Here is a 22,941-nt window from a genome sequence, read left to right on the forward strand (position 1 = left end):
GCCTCACTAACTGAGACGGAGCGGCATGCCAGCATCACAATCCGCCGAAAATGTCTCTTTTGCCAAGCAGAGACCACAGCATTTGGCACCTAAACAAACCATGACTCTTGGATCCAATTCGTATCATAGGGTTCCCATGTTCTAAGCATTGTTCATTCCTGCCTTAATATAGCTGCACACATATTTTGCTTCCTTCCTTCTAAGACACATGTCTTGCCAAACGTCAGATTCCTTAAAGTACTTTCCCTTTTACGTCCTCAGGGCAAACAGCACTTATAATACAAAGCTCTAACAATAGCACATTCCAAAGTACATTCTACACTTCACCATCTCCCCCTGCTGCATGTGTGACATCATCAGTCACTACTGCTCAGCAGGGCTATGCAGAGCTTCATAGGCCAACGGTCGTTCACTTCCCAGGAGACCTCGCCACAAAAGGCTCATAAATCACCAGAGTTTGAGACAGCCAAAAACATGATGTGGACGATAAGCACAGTACGGTGCTGCCAGGCTCCCATAACTTCAAAGCCTGCAATTATCTCGTGAGAAGGACACTGTTTAAAACAGCTCCCCATTGCAAGAAGTGCACATGACATGGGAGTGACGTGTAGTGAGGCAAACAGTCCTCCTTGTTAATGTCAAATTCACATCCATTTCCCAAACACAGATCAGCGTCTCTTTTTTCTATTGCCATTCTAACTTTTTTTTAAAAACTTAGAGTAGCATCACATTCCTCCCAGTGGGCTAGCTCTTCATTACATCTCACGGAGGACCAGGGTACAGCATTTGTTTTAAACATCAATTTCCCAGTATTGCCAGTATTATCTTTCACCTGCTGGTCCAGCGCCATCTCCAGCCCCCAGGGCAGAGCTCTGCCTCCTACTTAGAAGCTGCCCATCCAAAAAGGGGCCTCTTTCTTGGACTTCCCCTGAACCCTGGTACGCAGTCCTCCTTCCTGCTCCTGGAGCTGATCCCTCTGCAATGGGGCCCAATTCCTGTTCTTGCCCCTGCGCTCTGGGGAGCCATGTCAGGGCTTCTCCCTGAAGGCTCCCTGGGGCCCAGCTTGCCCACTACTTATGTGCGCCAGTCACACCAAAGATGGGGCTTTAATCCTCTGGCTCCCCCTGCACCCTGGGTGATGGGACTTACAGTTTTTGGGGGCGGTGTTGTCCTTCTCCAGAAGCTTGTCCTTCCTGCACCCCCCGCAGCAGGGTCCTCAGTCCATCAACTTGTGGCACGTAGGTTACCAAAGACCGACTCGTCGCCATTGTTAAAAAGCATGTTCCAAGCTCTTTAAGATTTCTTCAGGTAAGTTTATTCCAAGTTCTTAGTTACATATCCACATGAAGACATAAAGGACATAAGCTGCGACAACAACGGCACCCATCACCGAGGGCCAGCCAGCTGTAACCGCCTCTACACAGAACACCCACTCAGAATATTCCATCATCCACACATAAACATTCCACATGACATCTCAAGCTACCTCACCTCAGACAGGCACAATACAACAATAACATGTTTATACAGCTTAAACCATGACATGGCATTGCATAGCTTAACACAGTGAAGCATACCAAACTTAACTGGGTGCAGCACTTCAAAAAATGGCAGGGCCTGGATGATATAACTCTGTCCCTGCACACTGCAAAACATATCATTGATAGGCATCCCAAACAAACAATGATGCAACCCAGCAGAAAACAATCAGGGAGTCTGATTGGGGTTAGCAAATCACCTTAAGTGTTAATTAGGGTACCTATTATATCACACAAGAACACTGGTAAGGAAAAACATTTCTTGTAATCTTACTATTTTAGTACAATGAACGTGTAAACTACCGTAGACCCTAGACGGAAGAACACCCTTTCCCTGTGTGGGGTGCCTGTCCCAAGGAGGGAGGTGATGAGCCATCTATCAAATAGGGATAGAAGAGAGAAAGCTATCTCTGAATCTACAAGGTATACCAATTTGACATTTGAATTCTCTTTTTTGTTGACTCCAAAAAACAATTGGTAAGACTCTAAAAATCCTGTAAAAGCTGAAAAATATATCCATCCAAATACAGCCAATGTAGTTAATGGTTAGTTGGAGAAATTAAGGTAAGTGTGGACTAATTTGGTGCCCTTATGCAAGCATTTAGTTGCTATTAATGGCCAAGGATTTATAGATTTCAGAATAACCCACAGAGCGGTTAAGAAAGAAGAGAATAGATGAGGCTGTTCTCCACTACAGCAAAATTGATTTTGTCGTATCCCATGTCTCTTTAGGAATATCGTCCAATCTGGTGGTTGACCTGTTTCATGAAGTTTTTGCATATGTCATCTTCATCAGGACCTGTGTTTTCCTCCATCCTAGGGGATCGCCTTGTCCGTAAAATATGGCGGTGATAACCACATCCAACCTTGTGTCCAGACGGTGTGGACATACATTCGATTGCATACTGGTCAAAAAAATAAAGGAAATGAGACACGCTTTGCAAGCCCTTAAGAAATGCACAAAGCCCACGTCTAAGACTGAAATCAAGCAAATAAAGTCCAAGTACAAATCTTGGTGTATTAACATCGAAGCGATTTGCTCCAGCACAACGCAGAAACCATGTTAAGATCCTTGACCAGAAAATCAACGGCTGAGACCTGGTCTCTGATCAGGTCATTAAATAAGCCCCAACACTACCAACAGGTGAATGGTGTGACAGAGTCAAACTGGATTTCTTTCTTTGGTTCACTTTTTAAAGATCTGCCCTTACAGAAAGATGCCCCTGCAGAGGCATCCTCGACCTGGCATCTGCCATATGACCACGACAAACTGGTCATTATGATAGAAAAACTGAGCTCTTCCCAGGCCCCGGGGTCAGACGGGGTTTCCAACCACATGTTAGAATAAAATCCCAAGCAATGGGCCAACAGAGTAGATTTAGCTCTCCAGAACATCCTCTCTTCTAAATTTAAAAGTGGCACCCATTCCGACTCTAACAACTATAGACTGATAGCCCTGCTGGATGTGCTAGGGAAAATGTATTCTACATTGCTACTAAAAAGATTGACAAGACAGTCAAAAATGACATGTTCCAGGAGGGCTTTGTCAAGGGGCTGGGGACCTCTCCCCCGGCCTTTGTGATTAACTTACTTGAAGCAAATACCATTGGTAACAACAGCAGACTAAATTTGTCATTCGTCGACTTTTCTAAGACCTTCAACAGTTTAAACCGAAACCTCCTCTGGAAAAAACTACCTCAGAAGAACTGTCCGGCTGATCTATTGGAACAAATTCTGGGGCTTTACTCCAATATGACCATAAGAATTCATCTCACCGCCACCGAGTTACTAAGCGTGGAAATTCCAACAAAAAGAGTTGTTAAACAGGGCTGCTCCATAGCCCCTTCTCTCTACAATTTATACATCGCTGACCTTGGAGAGTTCATGGAGAAAATCAGAAGCTTCCCTCCTTGAATCGGAAACATGAAGGTCACACATTTACTGTACGCTGATGACTTAGTCCTACTCAACCACACCAAAGTAGGTCACAAAGACAGTTGAACAGATTACCGGAGTATGCAGAGAAAAACAATCTGGAAATTAACATTAAAAAACTAAGATGCTTACCTTAAAAAAGGCCATGAAGCAAGGAAAAGGTAATTTAAATGGTACCTTAATCAGTCTGAAATTGCAAAGGTACTGTGTTTTAAATATCTAAGGATCTTCATCTCAAAGAGCACAGTGGAGACCCACACCTCTGAACACCTAAAAAAGAAGGTCAGTGTGCTTGCGAGTCAAGCATTGATCCACAAACGGAAATACTGCCAATAATCGCTTAAGCTAATCATTGATTTCTACACTGCCAAGGTGGTTCCGGCCTTAACCTATGGTGTCGACATTCTTCTTGATTTGACTGTCAAGGTCTGGAAATCTCTAGAAGGGCATTTTTGGGAAAAAAGTACTTAGACTACGTTGCTCCATTCCTTTATAGGTAGTAAGAAAGAATTGGGGTTAAGCTCCCTTAAAATGGCAGCCCAATGGAAAACACTTAGCTTGTTTGGGAAACGCAAAAGTTCAACCCCCACCACATACGACTGAGGGGATTAACCAGAAACTCATAAATGGACACAATAAAACACTATCTACATGGGGGATCAAATGTAGAAAGCGGCTTACTGACATGGAGAGTTCAGTGGAAGACCTCTTGATCAACCTGGGGAAGATGAAGAAAAACACTCAGAGAATTAGATTGGATAGCCACCATAGAAGAGGTAAATAAACTGAAACTACATAAACATCTGGCCGCGGAGTCAAGAAAGAAAGGGGTGATTCAACCTTATATAAAAAATTCCCTAATCAGAAGATAAGAATGGCATTCATGAGGATTCGACTAAACCACTGCAAGTTTAAAGAAATTATGGCAGTAAGAGCTAAAGAGGAAGTAACTGAAAATGTGTGCAGATTCTGTAAAACAGAAGACTCGACAGAAACTCTTTGCCAAATATTTACCGCCTGCCCAGCCTTGAGCTTGGAAAGGATTCACTATTTCGGCAATTCTTTTGACAAATTCCAAACCAAGGACAGCAGAGGATTGGTGGAAATGTTTACTTAGTGGAATGACAATAGCGTTGGTAAGATATTTTAGGAATGTTTCAGAGAATCCTATGCACACTGTCGCCAGCTAACCAACAATGGTTACATGGATAGTCCTCTGGAGCAAATGGAGTAAAAGGATAACATTTGGTTCCTTAGAGGTTTCCTAAATGTTTAATGTAAACTAAAAATACAAATAAACAAATAAAACATATTTAAAAAGCATGGCGGCTGTCGACTATAAAAGAGAGAATTGCATACAGTATTACTCTTAATGGCAACATTGAACGTTTGTATCCTTCTCTTCTCAAAAAGTGCAGGTAAAAAGCCCTTTGGGGAAAAAGCTCACTTTATCTAGTTATTTTTATTGATGTACAAAAAGACAGTTCATTAATTGCCTCTGTCGGCTGGCTGCTGTCTGTTCCTTGTGACCGATCATGTCTGTACCCGCACCTCCTTTCGTCTTCAATTTCTGGCACTGGCGACAGCAGTGTCTCGCCTTTGTAGGGTTTGAGGTCACTGAGGTGTAGTCAGGCTCTCTTGACTTGCACTCTGACAGCAGTTTGAGTAAAGTCCTCTACAATGTAAGGGCCCTCAAACCTAGGCTTATGCCATTTCCTGGTGAAATTCTTCACAAAAACTTTATCACCACTATATAGGGCGGGAGGCTTCATCAGAGTTTGTAAATTGAACTGTTGACAGTCTTCCTCATTATTCTTTGACCCGTCCTGCCGATATTGACGCTGTTGAGATATTAAAGTGACACATGCCATCATGGCAGCCAGGTATTCATGCATTTCAGAACCGAGAACAGCAGCAGCATTATAGGTGGCAGTTCATGCTCTAGTGGGAGGAACAAGAAGTATGTGCATACAGCGTCCTGTCAGCAGCTTGTGAGGAGTCATGTGATGGTCTGGCCCGGGCTGATTGTGTAATGCCAATAGGGCTAAGGGTAGGCAATGGAGCTATCCTTTTTTCAGGGTCATTTTTAGTTTGGCTATTCCTCCTTTGAGAAGGCTGTTGTGGCATTCACAATTTCTGTTTGCCTGTGGGTGATAAGCTGATGAAAATGTATGCCTAATACCCAGAAGGATTGTGATGTGCTCAAATAATTATTTTACAAAATGCAGTCCATTGTCAAACCGACACTCCCCATCTTTGGAAAGATCTCACATATGAGGAATATTGCAGGACACATGGTATCAGGATGTGAGCATGGACCTACTTCGACCTACTTCGATCTGCGGGAGAAAGTGCATACAACCACCAACATGTATCTGTGGCCATTACAACTTGGGAGCATATCTACCTAGTTGATATGCAAATGCTGGAAAGGTCCAGTAGGACAGGGTATTGCTCCTCTCACTGTTGGCAGTGTGTGTCCTGCTGTGAACATTTGGCATATCATACAGTTTACAATAAAGACAGCAACATGCTCAGTGAGATTTGGGCACACACCAGTCTGTCATGACTGCAAGAATTTCTCGTGTTGTGTGTGCCGGGTAGTGAAGTTGGTCTAATGCCACCTTAAGAAATGCGAGAAGCATAACCAGTTTGCCGGTGCTGTGCTTTGCCACATTGCATCCTTGGTGGACAATGAGCATCCTCTGCATTTCCATAACTCCTGCTCTTCTGGTGGTGTTCGTCCCTGCAATTCAGTTAGCTGTGCTATGGGCAAGGTATTAAAGCTTTCTTTCATTATCATGCTGCACACTCTCTTGTTCGTATTAGGTGGTGTGTCAAATTCAGATATTTTGGGAAAATACGCTACTTTTTTGGCCTCTGTTTCGGCATCTTTGTTGCAGCAGGAAATTAAATCTCCTCCTCTAATATGGGCTTCCCACTTTACCACAGGGATGGCCAATGGGAGCTGTAGTGTGTCTTTGAGCTTGTCCAATAGTGGCGCATAGTAGGGTCGAGCCAGGGCTGGGCCTGGTGGTCAAGTGTGAATCTAGAAGCGCCACATGGGCCGAGCCCTGAAATGGCTGCACAAAACACTTCTCCAAAGCATTGTACATACGGCATAATTGCATGTCAGTAAATGTGTACCGAAGTTGGTACCCATTTATCTGCCTCGAAAGGATGAAAGGCTGAGATGGCGTTGCCGGGATGAGAACCTGCAACCTCCATTCACACACAGATTGCAGCAGTGAGCACTCAACCCGCTGAGCTATCTTACCAGCTATGGTATGAAATTAGGACACTCCCTGTTACTCTTTAGTATGGAGTTGATAAATAAAGTGATGGTGACCTTAACTATTACTAAATACGTTTGCCGGACATTTATTTTGTGCCCTCCACTGCAATTTCATTGACAGTGTTAAGGAAGCCCTAGTGCCTGCAAAACATGGGAGAGGGGGGCAGTGATTCAATGACATTCAGAGATGGAAGCGTAGTATAAATCATTGGTAAGCTGTACCACTAGTTCTTTTAATTTTTACACAGCGTCCCTTTAGTTCACAAGCTCAAGAATCCCCTCCTTGATCCTTTGCCTTTCTCCCGAGCCAGTTATAAAAACGTCTCAGGCCAGACATTCAAGCACTGCCAAATTTCCAAGTCACAGAGAGGCAGACGCACACTCAGTCTGTGGCGCTGCAGGTCGTTAATGTGCTCAGGTTGCAAACACATTTCTTTTATCAGTGCTGTGGCTGAGACTTTTCATAGGCATGATGGAACATTTCCAACTCAAAGACCCCGCAAAGCACCGGTTACATCGCAAATTTGTGATAGGTAAAGTGAGCAACAGCAAGCGCCCATTTCAAGATTTGTTTATATCCATGATGTCGCTACCATCTTGACATGCAAAACAAAAACATTACTTTATGTCACTAATTAAAGGTTTTCAACATCATGAATAACCTAAGAAAAAAGTACAGAATGTGGTCCGCGGCATTACAGCAGCACAGTGCGGCCATGGTAAAATAGCTGCGCTGAGAGATGCCGCGGCAGAAGAGGTGACCAGCTGCTGGATGCAGGAAGCCAGGAGAGTGGCGGAGAAGGATGTGTTCTCCCAGGCACAGTAAGTTCGGGTGAGGCAGCTAAAATAAAGGCGCCCGGTGGAGCTCGTGGCCAGCCCCTACTTTGGGCAGGCACTGACCCGAGAGGGGGGTCAGGCCAGAGCCTTAGGTGGGACTTGGGTCAGCTCAAGCCCCGCCGGGCTCGTGCAACTCTAATTAGCAGAAGCAATGAAGTTGGACACATTCATGAGAGCAGTTTCCGGGGAGTGACAGGAGTGGAAATCTGCTTTTAGCGGGTCTCGAAGGTTGTGGATGTATAAGAAATTGGTAAAACGGTTGAACACAAGCCTTTCAAGTGCTTTAGCGTAGTGCGGAAGGAGGGACACAATGCAAATGTTAGCCTGTAGTTTCAGGTCAACCCCTTGCTTTCGTAGGAGAGGGATTACCGTGGCCGTGGCTGTTTTGAAAATTGAGGGTAAGCAAGCAGAGTTGAAGGACAGGTTGAGGAGTTCAGCGAGATGGGAGGCCTCTATAGGGGCAATAGACTTGACTAGCTGAGGACTGAGAGGGACTGAAAGGGCACAAGAGGGGTTAGCCTTCATCAATAGAGATAATACTTTTTCAGTATTAGTGTGACTAAAGTGGGAGATGGAGGCAGAGGGTGATGGTAGAGTAGGCAGAGTGTAAAATGTAGGAGGAGGGAGTGTGAGGAAGGTCAGGAGAGAATCTTTCATTTTGGAAATATTTGCACCCAAGTATTCAGCTAGGTCATTAGCTGTGAGAGTGGTGTTGATAGTCATAGAGTTAGGAGGAGTGTGGTGTGAGATCAATAAGGGTTAGGTAGAATACCCTTTTAGCTCAATCAAGAATGGACTTGAGAGAGCTCAGAGAAGACAGGTAGAGTTGCAGGTCCTCAGTTGGAGGCGCCTCCATTTGCGCAGCAGCCAATGTATGTCTGTGCAGAGAGAGCGTATGAATGGGGTGACCAGTAGTTGAGGATGGTGAGACTGAGGGGTCAAAGTAAGCAGAGGGAAGTGAGAGGATAATGAGTTATAGCGTAGGGATTGGAAGCTGGAGAAGACAGTGTTGGGTGGAAGAGGTATTGGGAGTGAAGGAGGAATGACAGACAGTTTACATTTCCTTTTATTAATAGTTGTAGCAAGTGGTGAGGAAAGGTCAGAGGGTGGAAAGGAGTTGGTGGTGAAAACAATTGAGTGATCAGATATGGATGGTGTGACAGTAGTATTAGTGGCTGAGAGAGAAGTGGAGATGAATAAGAGATCCAAAGTGTTACCCCCGTGTGTGGGTAGGTAGTTGATCGATAGAGTAGAGTGCATGATCACTAAGAAAAGACTAATGTACAGATTTCTTAGAAGTGGTTGGAGAGGGAAGGTTAAAGTCACCTAAAATAATGAGGTGATGTTTAGTGGACAGAGATTCAAGGAGTTGCCCTAGGTCATCAAAGAATGATTCAGTGGGACCAGGAGTGAGATAGGTGAAGATGATGTGAAATAAGTGAGGCAGAACAATAGTAGACATGGTGAATTCAAAAGAGGTAGGAGAGGATGTAGCACTGGAGATTAGTGAGGCATTGAGGCAGGAAGAGAGTAGGTGTCTGATGCCTCCACCTCTGCCAGTCAGTCGAGGAGAGTGAACAAAGGATACTTTGGAGTCATGTGGGGCTGCCAGAGTGGCAGTGTCAGATGGAGAAATCCAGGTTTCAGTGATAACAAGAAGGTCTAGGGGAGAAGATCTGGAGTGAAAGTAGTCAGTGGTAAAGGACAGTTTGTTGAATACAGACTCAGCATTCCAGAGTGCAATGTTCAGTTGATGAGGCAAGGAAGAGTAGAGAAGTTGAGTCTCTGAGGAAGAGAGGTGAGGTGGATAGGTGTTAGAGGAGGTATGGTTAGTTCGCCGGCTTTGTTTGTTGGAAGGAAGTGTGGGCAAAATGGAGTAGTGGGAGTTTCAAGTTGTGAGTTTTATAATAGGGATAGGAAAGGAGGATGTTGTAGCATGATTGGAGAAAGCATAGGGTGAGGCAAGAAGGAGGAGCAGCAGGAGGAACAGGAGTGAATGCATTATAAGGTGGTAGCACAGTGTGGAGAGACAGTACAGTAATTCGGAAGTTTCGGGTACTCACAGGTGCAAAAGGGAGTAAGGCAAAACCAAAGACTCATTGGGCCTCATTACGACCCAGGCGGTAAGTTACCGCATGGGCCGTGACTTTACCACCATGGCGTAAACTACGTTTACGCCATGGTGGTAGGCGGACTTACCGCCCCATTCCGAGGTCGGCGGGGCGGTAAGTCCCCAATCCCCATTTACCCTTCCCCATTCCCATTTTTGCCCCATAGGGCATAATGGGAGTGGGGAAGGCGTTAATTACGCCATCGTAAATTACGGTGGCGTAATTAACTCCATGGTCCCTTAGCGCCATGGATTTTAACACCTGCTAAAAGCAGGTGTTAAAACCTCCATGGCGCTAAGGGACCTCGTACTCAGGCGGTAAGGGTCGGCGCTGTTTACGCCGCCGTAAACCCCTTACCGCCTGAGTCGTAATGAGGCCCATAGGCTAAATGGCTGGTCAAGGGTTGGTCTTCACCCTTCATTATTCTTCCTCTTCCTTTAACTGGGATGCCCCTGTCTGGATGACCCCTAAGAAGTTCAGAAGGGATGACACACACTCTTGTCACCTGATCGCCTAGTCCATCAGTGGTTGGGTGGTTGGTCACTCTCAGTAAGTGCTATATAAATAACAAATCATTATCATATTATGTTATCTTGCATTTGTAAAGAGCCTCCTTCCATATTAAATGGCTTAAAGCTCTTTTGACTCTGAGGAAAAGGAGGGGTGTGATAGAACATTCAGTAGTGTCACATTAATTCTTCCACCACAGCAACAGCTCTTCAGCCTGCAAAAGGTCTTTGCCCCAGAGACCATTGATATGAACTACATGTAGGATTATGTTATAAGAATGGCATGCTGTTTGTCTTCCTTGACAGATTTGGTTTTCTCTGTGGAACATTTGTAAACATTGTAATATTCATTACAGTGTGCCATTAAGCACTGATTGACGTGTGTGTAATTTATGATGCCAAATTGTTGTCAGTATATGCACTCATCGAATGAGGGTGGTTTTGTTGGTCCGTGGACTGCTGGTTAGGCAGTCTTGGCAAACATGTGATGTCACCTTATGATTACTTTTCACTTTAGCCTATATACTTAGAGATCATGGAGAGCATACGAGTGGGAGGGTTTATGATCAAAATCTCGAAAAAATAAATCTCGAAAAAATAAATCTCGAAAAAAAAGGTCGAATTTTTTTTATGACATTTTTTATTCGAAATGGGGGGCTTCCCCCCTAACCCCCCTTTTTTTTACCATTTTATTTTAATCCCGGACCCCAAAATAAATATATAATTAAAAAAGAGAAATGGGAGTGCTGCACGTATTGTTATTTTTATTAAAGAAAAATGTAAAGCACTTGACTAAACAAGGTGCACTGTGTATGACTTTTCATCCCGATAATGTAAAATATGAAAGGACAAGGTGTTTCTTTTCCCCAGCAAAATGTCTAATGCAGACTATGTTTATTTGTGCACCCATGTTAACTAAATGACAAAGTGAGACAAAGCATATTTTAATATTCTGTAAGAAGATGACAAGTTGATATTCAGTATCTATTATGCAGAATGAATTACATGTGTTGATAAGGCCTACAATATTCAGATATCATTGCCAGTGAAAACCTACACCACAAAAAAGAATTATGCATGTCACTTGAAGATGGTCAATGCAACTGGAATTTTGTAAACATGAGCAGTGTTTATCCAGGACTTAGCTCAAAAGGTAGAAGGCAATAGGTCAGATTTCTGGAAAACAGACCCACCATGTATCAGTTACTAATCTATTGGCTGAGAGGAACAAACACAGCTTCAGGTATTCAGCATATAAGTTTTTGTCTTAGACATATACAGAAATGAACCCATTGCATGCTAGAAAACTAGGTTTTCATAGAGTCTACATAGTTTATGAGGGTAACTAGGCCTGGGTTCAAAACCTGACACTCTATAAAAGGCTATCTCAAAAAAGCAAACTGTAATTCTTGACCTAAGCAGAACACTAAGGCACAATCCATTAAGTGAGTGCATCATGAAAAACACCTATTAAATGGGGCCTTTTGATCTCAGCACATATATTCTGTTAATACAGAATACCAAAAACATGCAAGTCAATTTGAAAATGATTAACATTTGTGCATTTAAAGACACTGAATAATGAAAGTGCATTATAAGCTCTAAAGTTTGCCTCGATCGCTCATTAAAAAAAATAAAAATAGATTTGAATTCAGTAAAGTGGTCCTCATCACATGCCTACAAACCCAAACATTTATATCAGTGAATTATTAAAACATTTACATATTTCAATAATTAGTTTGCTTGCAAACACAAAAACCTGAATAATGTCTGTGGATTCAGAATGTTCTTGTGATTCCAAATAACTAAGCCTCAATAATGGTGCAGGTCCATACAAGAAATTATAAGAAAAATATATGTTTCAGTCCAATTTGATCTTCATTCTGGTGGGGAAGTCAGAAATACACCCCATTTTTACATGGAAAATACATTGGGCCAAGCAAACTAATGGGGATGATTTTTGGGAGTGGCAGTGTGTGAAGAGACCCATATCGTAGGCCACTTCTAATCAGAAATGTCTGTGTGAAATGATGCTGCAGGGTGGAGTTAGGTATCTGAGGTCAAACCCATAGGGGATAATTTTTTAGTTCCCCAGAGTGTAAACAAAGACATGAAAGACAGGCGTATAGGTGTAATGCCTGTCTTAACACCACCATTCATACTCTGGGGTATTTTCATTTTTTTTGTAGGCGGAGGGCCAGGCGCAATGTGAGTTATGTTTCCCACCGCCCTTTTACCCAATGCTTTCAAAAATAAATTGGTTTTTGTGCCAGCATGACATTTTCCTGCTGGCAATGATTTCCTATGTATACACTTACGTTTTACACCAGCAAAAGCAGGCGGATTCAATATAAAATCATTGTAAATGCTGCCTGAATGTGTAAATGGCATGCACTCATTTTGCACTGAGAAGTGCAAAAGAGAGATCAAAAGACCCTTCCGGCATTCTTTTACACTTCTCTATTGCACTCCACAAAATTGCCTGGACGGGACATATTTGCACATAGGTGCAAATGTAAGCAGTCCCCTCTGGGAAATGTATGATTTTTATAAAATGTGCTCTAGAGGGGATTGGGTAGAGAGTTTTTTGGAAAGCTGCAGAGGAAGAGGGCCTATCCAACAGGAGAAGAGCTAATTAGTTTCACCTGGACATAGCTGATGGAAATCCTCCTTAGGAAGGCCTTTGTTACAGGAAGACAACTTTAGGAGCCTTTTTCAAGGCAGAACTTGGTTACCTGTCAGTGATGTTGGTGAAGAGAGCATACTGGGAGCAGAGCTTAATTCGCAGAGTTGCCTGGAGATGTTAATGCTCTCGCCAGTCATAGGCCTTTAAAAATAAGACAAGCCAAAAGTGAGTTCAACAACCTCTGTGCATTCATATATATGAGCGAATAATTTGTTATACATGCAAATATCCATTGTAAGTAATTTGGGGTAATCCGTTACAAGCTATGCCACTAAATGGGGACTTGGGCTGTAATAGACATTTTGTGGAAGTATATTTAAAGTAGAATTCCCCAGAAATGATAACTGTGGATGGCATATTATTAACTGACAGTAGCTAAATATTAATGAATTCCTGAGTTTTCAAAGGCCTAATGTATATTTGGGTTTGTGACCCTTGTGTACAACGCAGCTCACAGATTTACAGGAATTGAAAATAAAAATCATGAATAGAGTTGTATGCCTCTTAAGATGGAAAAGGAAGAAGGTTATTGTGTTCCCTTCTTTACCTAGAAAATAATGTCAATTTAAAGAACCAATGTTATTTTTCACAGAAAAGAAGGGATTCTGTTTAAGAGACCCCCTATTTCCAATTGATTTGATGTGCTGATTCCTTTTCTGAAGAGCACACACACAGTCAACTACTAACCCAAACCTCCATAGGAATGGACACCAAGAAAGCATGATAATCCCAAATATATAGACAAAGTTACCAAATGTACCCTACCCCCAGTATTCTTGTATCTCTGTCCAAGTTAAAAACCAATAGTGCCAAAACGTTTCATCTGAAACCATTCTATTTTAACTCAATGAGACTTATGTTCGATTTCCCCGTGATTTGGCAGCGGAGACCCATTACATTTACACTGTAACGTAAGCGGGTGACCACTGCAAAATTTTGGTCATTTGCACTGAGGAGTGCAAATGTATTGGGCAAAAGGCGCCGTACAAGTGTGTATGCTTCTTTTTGTCTTTCACATTTGCACTCCACAGTTCAAAGTGAGTAAACGCTGCCTGGCATACTTTTGATTATGAGCTCCGCTTAAATTACAATTAAAAGCTGTTCATTCTGCTCGCAATTTGTACAGCATTTAATTTTAATTTTTGAACACTGCATGCCATGCGTGCATTATAAATAAATGCTGTCAGAAATACATGCACGCTGATGCATAAAGGTGGCAGAGCCTGTAATGGGGCAGATGAATACGTAGGTATAACCTGCTGCCCTCACTATTGGCGTACAGGTGAGAAACAATACCAGCTAAGGCAGCCCTACCCCGCCATTAGTCTAGGGATGAAAGACGAGACAAACTAAGGCAGATTCCAAGGTTTTTACGCTTCTGCCATAAAGAATTAATTAGGTTGTGCAACACTAGTAGGGATCATATTTAGATAGCAGTAAGCACAAGTAGAGTGCTCTATATAGCAAAGAAGGCAGGAGGATTCCGTAATACCAAGAGAGTGACTTACTACACTGAAAGGGCAGATGAAATCATAGGAAGATAAGATGCAGCATACACAGGCAGAGAAACCAATGTATGGCAGATTCACAAGGTGATTGTAGCATGACAAGAGACAAATATAGGCTAGTTAGCCATCGGTGTGGGTTGCACTCCTATTTTACCCAATAGGGTTTAAATCATTTGTCTTGAATTATTGATAACAGTAGAACCATGTTCCAATAGTTTTTGTTCGAAGTGCTTTCATTTTGCAGAATTATCTTTTTGTTTATATTCTTTTGTTCTTTAAGGTAATGAATGGTTAAACTTCACCAATTTGTTATATGCTGATACATTGGCAAAGGAAGAATAACCTAGGGCTAATGCATTTCGGAAAAGTAGTATTTCCTTCTTCAGAGCCAGGTTACATTCACAAAAATCTTACTGTTAGAACATTTAGAAAAACATCAGGTATGTATGCATTCAGTAAAGCAGGGTATCCACATTTGACAAACATGTACATGTAACACAGAGAGAAGAGAACATCGGATTGTCAGTGAATTATATGAATAACATTGTGCATATACAATACAAATTAGTTATCGTTATACCTAGGTTCCGAAAAATTACTTTAGTAAAGTCATTCAGTTTATCCGATTCCCATTATAATTCACTACTCCTCGTGATGTTAAATAACATGGTGACGCGTTAAAGCGGGTGCTTATTCCTATGTCTGAAAAGTCAGGTAGTGTCTAGTTAGTCATCCACTTACACCCTGTGGTGTCACTGACCTGAGGCTGATGGATATACTACTCGATTCGAGCGTGAGGTTGTATTGTTAACGTTCGTTCGCAGAACGCTGCAACAGAAAGTAATGTAATGTGTTTAGCTGTGACCGCACATGGTCTGTCCTATCGCGTGCTTATCTTTGTGAAAGCGGAGGCTGCTTACCTAGTGAATGCTTCACGCGCTCGATCAAAAGTGGAACTCCAGTGACGGTTTGCTCCAATCTGTGCTCCCGTCTTCGTGTGCATATCTATCGTTGCTGTGGCAATGTTGATACTGAAATGGTGGATCGCGTACACGCGAAACGGCCATATTGGTGTGGGCTGATGCCGATTGTTGTGGAATTGGGCTGCAAACTATTAGCAGATTATTGGAAGTAAAATGATGTGGAGCTATGTGTTGGAAATAAGAACGGTATTGTCAATGAAGAGAAAACCTCTTCTACGGATAGTTGCTACGCTTATGGCAACTGTTTGTGTTAATGTTAGTGTAGATCAACAAAGTTATGGGCAATGTCTATAGTTGAACAACTGAGGAAGTAAGCCTCTAAGGGAAAAGCTAAATCAATGATTAGAGTCATTAAGGTACGTGCTGAGTAGCTGTATAAATCACTTTAAGCAAATTCAACATGTTGATGGACAAACAAAAGATAAACCACAAACGAACCAAGGCATATGTCGAATCACATTTACAAGACCTGATGCTTATGCATGTAAGGCGAACTGAAAATGCCAAATTAAGGCCACCGTAAGTTACACGGGGTAATTAGCACTAAATTCATATTCCGCTGCAGGTCATATAGTGCTTTGTTGGTGCGTTGATCGTAGGTACTCGGATGCTCAAAAATATCATGTCCAGAAAACAGATTGATTGGTTGTGTTATAAAAAACAATTAAGATCAAACTCCTCATTCATTCCTCGAGGTAACAATGCTTCCAGTCTATCAATCCAAAAGGATTCTCTTTGTTGTCTCTTTTTCTAGGTATCCATGGAGGTATTCTCAATAACTTCTAATACCTGAAATTTGATTTGTGAAATGTTGTGCTTTTTTTCATTAAAGTGTTTAGCTACTGCTGAATTTATGTTCTTGTTTCGTACACACGATTTGTGCTCATTGATGCGAATGCGCAGTTTGCGTCCTGTTTCCCCCACATAATACAGCCCACAAGGACAGCGTATGCAGTATACACAGTTCTCCGTGTTACATGTGGCGTAGCATTTTATCAGTATTTTCTCTCCTGTGTATGGGTGTAGCACAAAACCACCTTTTATTACATTTTTGCAGTGGCTGCAGTTTAGACACGGATACGTGCCAGTTCTTTTTGTTGAGCTTCTTCTTGGTTTATCAATTTTCTGGTTAGTTTATGAAGTTTTATATGTACATGTTTGTCAAATGTGGGTACCCTGCTTTACTGAATGCATACATACCTGATGGGTACCCTGCCATACCGATGCCTAACTAGCCTAGGTCCTTTCTTTCTCAGCACATAACGTGTGCCCGACACGGAGGCATTGTATAATGGGCTGCACTTTTAAGCAAATCGAAGTGAACACTAACTATATATCAATTCAACAAATACAAAAGAAACTAGTTGTGCAACCTCTCCCATTCTTCAATTCTAGTTATTCCACTTCTGTGTAACCAATTGAGGAGTAGCACACAGGTATGTCGTATGATGAAATTGAGAAATTAACAGAAGTAAGAGCAAGTACATTAGGATTCTCAGCTGAGGTGGCAAATGACATCCTTGGACTCATAAAGGAAGCCAACATCACCACACAGGATACTGATCCAAACAAAAAGATCAAACAGTTAGAATATGCCATCAGGAAAAACATCAACCGTAAGCTGCACGCAGTAACTTTAGGACGTTACTACAAGGCACAGAGAATTCCACGAGGACTTAGAATCGGTTTACAACCTACCTTATGCAAAGAAAGTAAAGAGTTTGTGAAGAAATGGGAACAGATGCTCAATAAGTGATATTTGGATTTAATTTTATTGACTATCAGAGAATTGTCAGCAAACTTATTAGTTTTGGAGCAAGACATAAAGGATCTCACAGTTGAGATCACTACACTCACAAGCGCGGACACGTTTAAGGACATCTTGATTGACATTAACAAGAAATTGGAAAGCTATACAACAGATTTAGAAGCCAGGAAAATAAGGAAATTTAGACGCGACACCTTCGACTATCCACGGGATGAAGTCTATACCTGGGCAGACAAATATCAGAATCAACCACAACGTCCAAGGAACACCAACCCCAACTCAGACAATAGCAGCGCAGACACAGATTCTAGCAGAGAAGGGCATATTCCAACAGCAACAACAACAGCAACAGAGGACGGTGCAAGAGGGTGCACAAGACCAGGCACAAGCAATACCACTTCTCATCCTTCTCATCCTTCTACTTTTTTAGACGCAAACCAAAGAGGAAACGAAGGAGGAGGGTGGCAGAGGAAAAGGCCCCGGGGTGCAGACACGACACCAAGCTCGAACAAATTAGTGGTCAACATCTCGCAACGCATACTGAGTCAACAAGAAGAGGCAGTATTGCAAAAAGGACTAAAATTCGTACCAACTTTTGGCACTAATTTATTTAACACCAAGGTCGAACTTCATAAACTAACCAGAAAATTGAAATAAAAAGTGTTCTTTGCAGAAATGGAACACGAAGCAAATGAATGGGAACCAGCAGAATTTGTTGAGTTTAAACCAAAAAGTACATTCATTCCACCTATCAGTGTACCTGCAATCGATATATTTGAAAAAATGGTAATTTCTGACCTGAAGAAAATCAAATATGGAACACCACAAAAGAAGAACTTGAGCAGAGGAGAAATGGCGTTAGTACACAATCTATACTCTGATGACAGCATAACTATAAGACCAGCCGATAAAGGGGGACCGTTGGTGATACTAAACACACAGGGTTACGAAAGAGAATGCAAAAGACAACTGGATGATCAGTCTGTTTATTTGAGAATTGAGCATGACCCTACCAATGACATCAGCAATAATCTGGCAATCCTTTTAACCAGAGCGGAAGAAAGAGAAATGATCACAAAGAAAACCAGAGCATTCCTACAGACACCAAGACCAACTATTCCACACTTTTATCTTTTACCAAAGATACATAAAGGATTGATAAACCCACCCGCAAGACCAATAGTGGCGGCAACAGGGGGTATCCTGCAACCACTCGGCACCTACATTGATTACTTCCTCAACCCGATAATACAAAAAACACAAACTTACGTCAAGGATAGCACACACTTCTTGAACATTTTGGAAAGGACACAATTGTCTGAGAACAACATCCTATTTACAATTGATGTGGCAAGCCTCTACACGAGTATTCCCCATAACATGGGTCAAGAAGCGGTCGAGTGGCTCCTCTTACAAGAAGGTGAGATAGAGGCAGCTAAAGAATTTATATTGTCTCTTCTGATTTTCATTTCAACAAACTCCTACTTTAGATACAAGAATGACTATTACATCCAAACATCAGGCACAGCCATGGGCGCAACCATGGCACCGTCCTATGCCAATGCCTTCATGTATCGCTTTGAAATGATGAATATCTTAGAAAATGCACAGTGGAAGGACAAGCTCAAATTGTGGGTACGATATATCGATGATATTTTCGGTATATGGCAGGATACGAGAGAAACATTGGATGAATTTCTTCAATATATCAACAGCAGTGATCACCAGATACAATTCACCTCTGAAATAGGGAACCCAGGGATACATTATCTCGACATACAAGTCAAAGTACATAATCAACAGATCATGACGACTCTTTTTTCCAAACCTACAAATAGGAACAATTTACTGCACCGGATGAGTTTTCATCCGCAAAATACTTTACGTAATTTACCCTATGGACAAATGCTTCGCCTCAAGAGGATCATCAGCGACCAGACGAGTTTGAGCAAGAACTAACCAAATTGAGTAAGAAATTAGAGGACCAAGGGTATCCCGAGGAGGATATCAAAAAGGCCACAGAGAAAGTAGCATCCAAAACAAGACTAAGCACCCTGACTCCTAACGACACCAGAACATCACCATCTCTGGTATATGTGTCTAAATATTCAACCCAGAGTGTGCAAATCAAGAGGTGCATCAACAAACACTGGCAAATTCTCACCACAGATGAGAGAACTAAAGATCTGTTTACTGATCCATCCACATTTGCTTATCAGAGATCCAACAACCTGAGAGACCTCCTTGTGAACACACGTGATGATAAAGCAAGAAGAAGCTCAACAAAAAGAACTGGCACGTATCGTGTCTAAACTGCAGCAACTGCAACAATGTAATAAAAGGTGGTTTTGTGCTACACCCATACACAGGAGAGAAAATTCTGATAAAATGCTACGCCACATGTAACACGGGGAACTGTGTATACTGCATACGCTGTCCTTGTGGGCTGTATTATGTGGGGGAAACAGGACGCAAACTGCACATTCGCATCAATGAGCACAAATCGTGCATACGAAACAAGAACATAAATTCAGCAGTAGCTAAACACTTTAATGAAAAAAAGCACAATATTTCACAAATCAAATTTCAGGTATTAGAAGTTATTGAGAATACCTCCATGGATACCAAGAAGAAGAGACAACAAAGAGAATCCTTTTGGATTGATAGACTGGAAGCATTGTTACCTCGGGGAATGAATGAGGAGTTCGACCTTAATTGTTTTCTATAACACAACCAATCAATCAGTTTTCTGGACATGATATTTTTGAGCATCCGAGTACCTACGATCAATGCACCAACAAAGCATTATATGACCTGCAGAGGAATATGAATTTAGTGCTAATTACCCTGTGTAATTTACGGTGGCATTAGTTTGGCGTTTTCAGTTCGCCTTACATACATAAGCATCAGGTCTTGTAAATGTGATTCGACATATGCCTTGGTTCGTTTGTGGTTTATCTTTTGTTTGTCCATCAACATGTTGAATTTGCTTAAAGTGATTCATACATCTACTCAGCACGCACCTTAATGACTCTAATCGTTAATTTAGCTTTTCCCTTAGAGGCTTACTATCCTCAGTTGTTCAACTATAGACATTGCCCATAACTTTGTTGATCTACACTAACATTAACACAAACAGTTGCCATAAGCGTAGCAACTATCCGTAGAAGTGGTTTTCTCTTCACTGACAATACCATTCTTATTTCCAACACATAGCTCCACATCATTTTACTTCCAATAATCTGCTAATAGTTTGCAGCCCAATTCCACAACAATCGGCATCAGCCCACACCAATATGGCCGTATCGCGTGCACGTGATCCACCATTTTAGTATCAACGTTGCCACAGCAACGATAGATATGCACATGAAGACGGGAGCACAGATTCGAGCAAACCGTCACTGGAGTTCCACTTTTGATCGAGCGCGTGAAGCATTCACTAGGTAAGCAGCCTCCGCTTTCACAAAGATGAGCACACGATAGAACAGACCATGTGTGGTCGCAGCTCAACACATTACATTACTTTCTGTTGCAGCGTTCTGCGAACGAACGTTAACAATACAACCTCACGCTCGAATCGAGTAGTATATCCATCAGCCTCAGGTCACTGACACCACAGGGTGTAGGTGGATGACTAACTAGACACTACCTGACTTTTCAGACATGGGAATAAGCACCCGCTTTAACACGTCACCATGTTATTTAACATCACGAGGAGTAGTGAATTATAATGGGAATGGGATAAACTGAATGACTTTACTAAATTAATTTTTCGGAACCTAGGTATAACGATAACTAATTTGTATTGTATATGCGCAATGTTATTCATATAATTCACTGACAATCCGATGTTCTCTTCTCTCTGTGTTACATGTACATGTTTGTCAAATGTGGGTACCCTGCTTTACTGAATGCATACATACCTGATGTTTTTCTAAATGTTCTAACAGTAAGATTTTTGTGAATGTAACCTGGCTCTGAAGAAGAAAATACTATTTTTCCGAAATGCATTAGCCCTAGGTTATTCTTCCTTTGCCAGTGTATCAGCATATAACGAATTGGTGAAGTTTACCAATTCATTACCTTAAAGAACAAAAGAATATAAACAAAAAGATCATTCTACAAAATAAAAGCACTTTGAAGGAAAACTATTGGAACATGGTTCTACTTGAATCAATAATTCAAGACAAATGATTTAAACCCTTTTGGGTAAAATAGGAGTGCGGCCCACACTGATGGCTAACTAGCCTAGGTCCTTTCTTTCTCAGCACATAACGTGTGCCCGACACGGAGGAACTGTATAATGGGCTGCACCCTTTTAAGCAAATCGAAGTGAACACTAACTATATATCAATTCAACAAATGCAAATGAAACTAGCTGTGCACCCTCTCCTATTCTTCAATTCAAGAGACAAATATAGGCCACCACTATGGAGTAGAGAAGCACAGGAGTACAACGATTTTCCCAGCACAGAGGCCGCAGCAGGCTTTGAAGCTAGCAAGGCCTCGAATGAGATGCTAAATACATAAAAACACATTTATTTTAGAAGCTTTGAAGCTGCCCAGGCATTAGTTCGTAGACCGAGCCAAGGTCAGATGCTCGGACGGGAGTTGTGGTTGTGCAGAATGCAGGGATGAGATAACACTTCCCAGGAAGTAAAGCAGTCTCCTTTCAAGTTAATTGAATTAATAGGAAAACAGACAGCCGTTGATGTCCAGGTGCATGAGAATAGTATGCCAAAAGACTCCATAAAGAATAGATGAAGGGTGTCCCAAGTGGCCACAATGAGTACAATATGAATGCTAGAGCTAGCTAAAACTCAGTAAATAGGAGGATAATCATTCTCCAACACGGCCCCCTAACACGTGATCAAGACATGAAGAACACTGGTTATTCGTTTTGAGCCAGGTCCAGCACCTGTTGAACTCCCTAGCACACACACAGACACAAGATGATACACAAGGCCAAATACAAAAGAGCAGATAGGGCACATGGACTGGCAATGATGGGGAGTATTTTTCTCCCCCCCCCCCCATCATATGTCTCCCTCATATCTTGATGTCTCATCAAAGTGTCCAAGGATAGTGAATAAATGGCCAACCAATGAAAATCCCTCTTGCCACACAACCTATAATGAACAGAGCCAACAAATCAAGTGCAATTGTAATGATGTAATGAAAGCAGCATCTGTAATGGGTGGAGGCCAGGAGGAGCCATCAGATACGTCTAACACAATCATAATTGAGATTGTATTATGACGACACGGTTGACATGTCCTTCACTTGAAAACTACTGACACTCGTAATAATGAAAGCTGATTGTATGCTGTACCGGCAGAGGTTGATCCTTTGAATGAAGCTGGGTTTTCCTGTGCACTTTGTGTACTCCATCGAGTATTGATTTTTATAAGTGCAATAAATTGGGCCCTCATTTACAAGCCCTTCGGGATCTTCAGCCTTTGCAACAGCATTTAAATCTATGCCGGTGCAAATGCTGAAGCATTTGTTTGGCGAGAGAAAGGAGGTGGTGGAAACGCAAGTTGTGTTCCGCCCCTCCTCTCTGCCCTATAAATGATTGAAAATGGGTGGTAACATTCATTCATGGAAGACGTAAAAACTGAGAGCATGCCTTTTTCAATAGTTAGGAATGAAAAAAATGAAAACAAAAGCAAATAAAATGAATAGTCAAATAAAAGGGATACATCCATATTCAAAACACGACACCGACCTCACTGATAATGACCATGTATGACGCAGTAGTGCATTCAAAT

The 22,941-nt window shown here is 41.9% G+C and overlaps 1 protein-coding gene and 1 long non-coding RNA gene across 3 annotated transcripts in view; one reads left to right on the forward strand and one right to left on the reverse strand.

Annotated features, from left to right (window-relative positions):
- Window positions 1–22,941, forward strand: part of CNKSR3 (CNKSR family member 3) — a 1,181,575-nt gene that overhangs the window by 680,707 nt on the left and 477,927 nt on the right. The gene's annotated exons all lie outside the window — the stretch shown is intronic.
- Window positions 1–22,941, reverse strand: part of LOC138467604 (uncharacterized) — a 142,808-nt gene that overhangs the window by 37,002 nt on the left and 82,865 nt on the right. The window contains exon 5 of one of the 2 annotated variants that reach the window (XR_011268120.1): window positions 12,961–13,052. The exons of the other annotated variant lie outside the window; for it this stretch is intronic. This is a non-coding gene — a long non-coding RNA (uncharacterized lncRNA). The remainder of the gene's footprint in view (window positions 1–12,960; window positions 13,053–22,941) is intronic. 2 annotated transcript variants of the gene reach the window in all.

The sequence above is a fragment of the Ambystoma mexicanum genome, chromosome 4q, assembly GCF_040938575.1.
Source record: "Ambystoma mexicanum isolate Mex_15411 chromosome 4q, UKY_AmexF1_1, whole genome shotgun sequence".
In the NCBI taxonomy this organism is placed as follows: Eukaryota; Metazoa; Chordata; class Amphibia; order Caudata; family Ambystomatidae; genus Ambystoma; species Ambystoma mexicanum.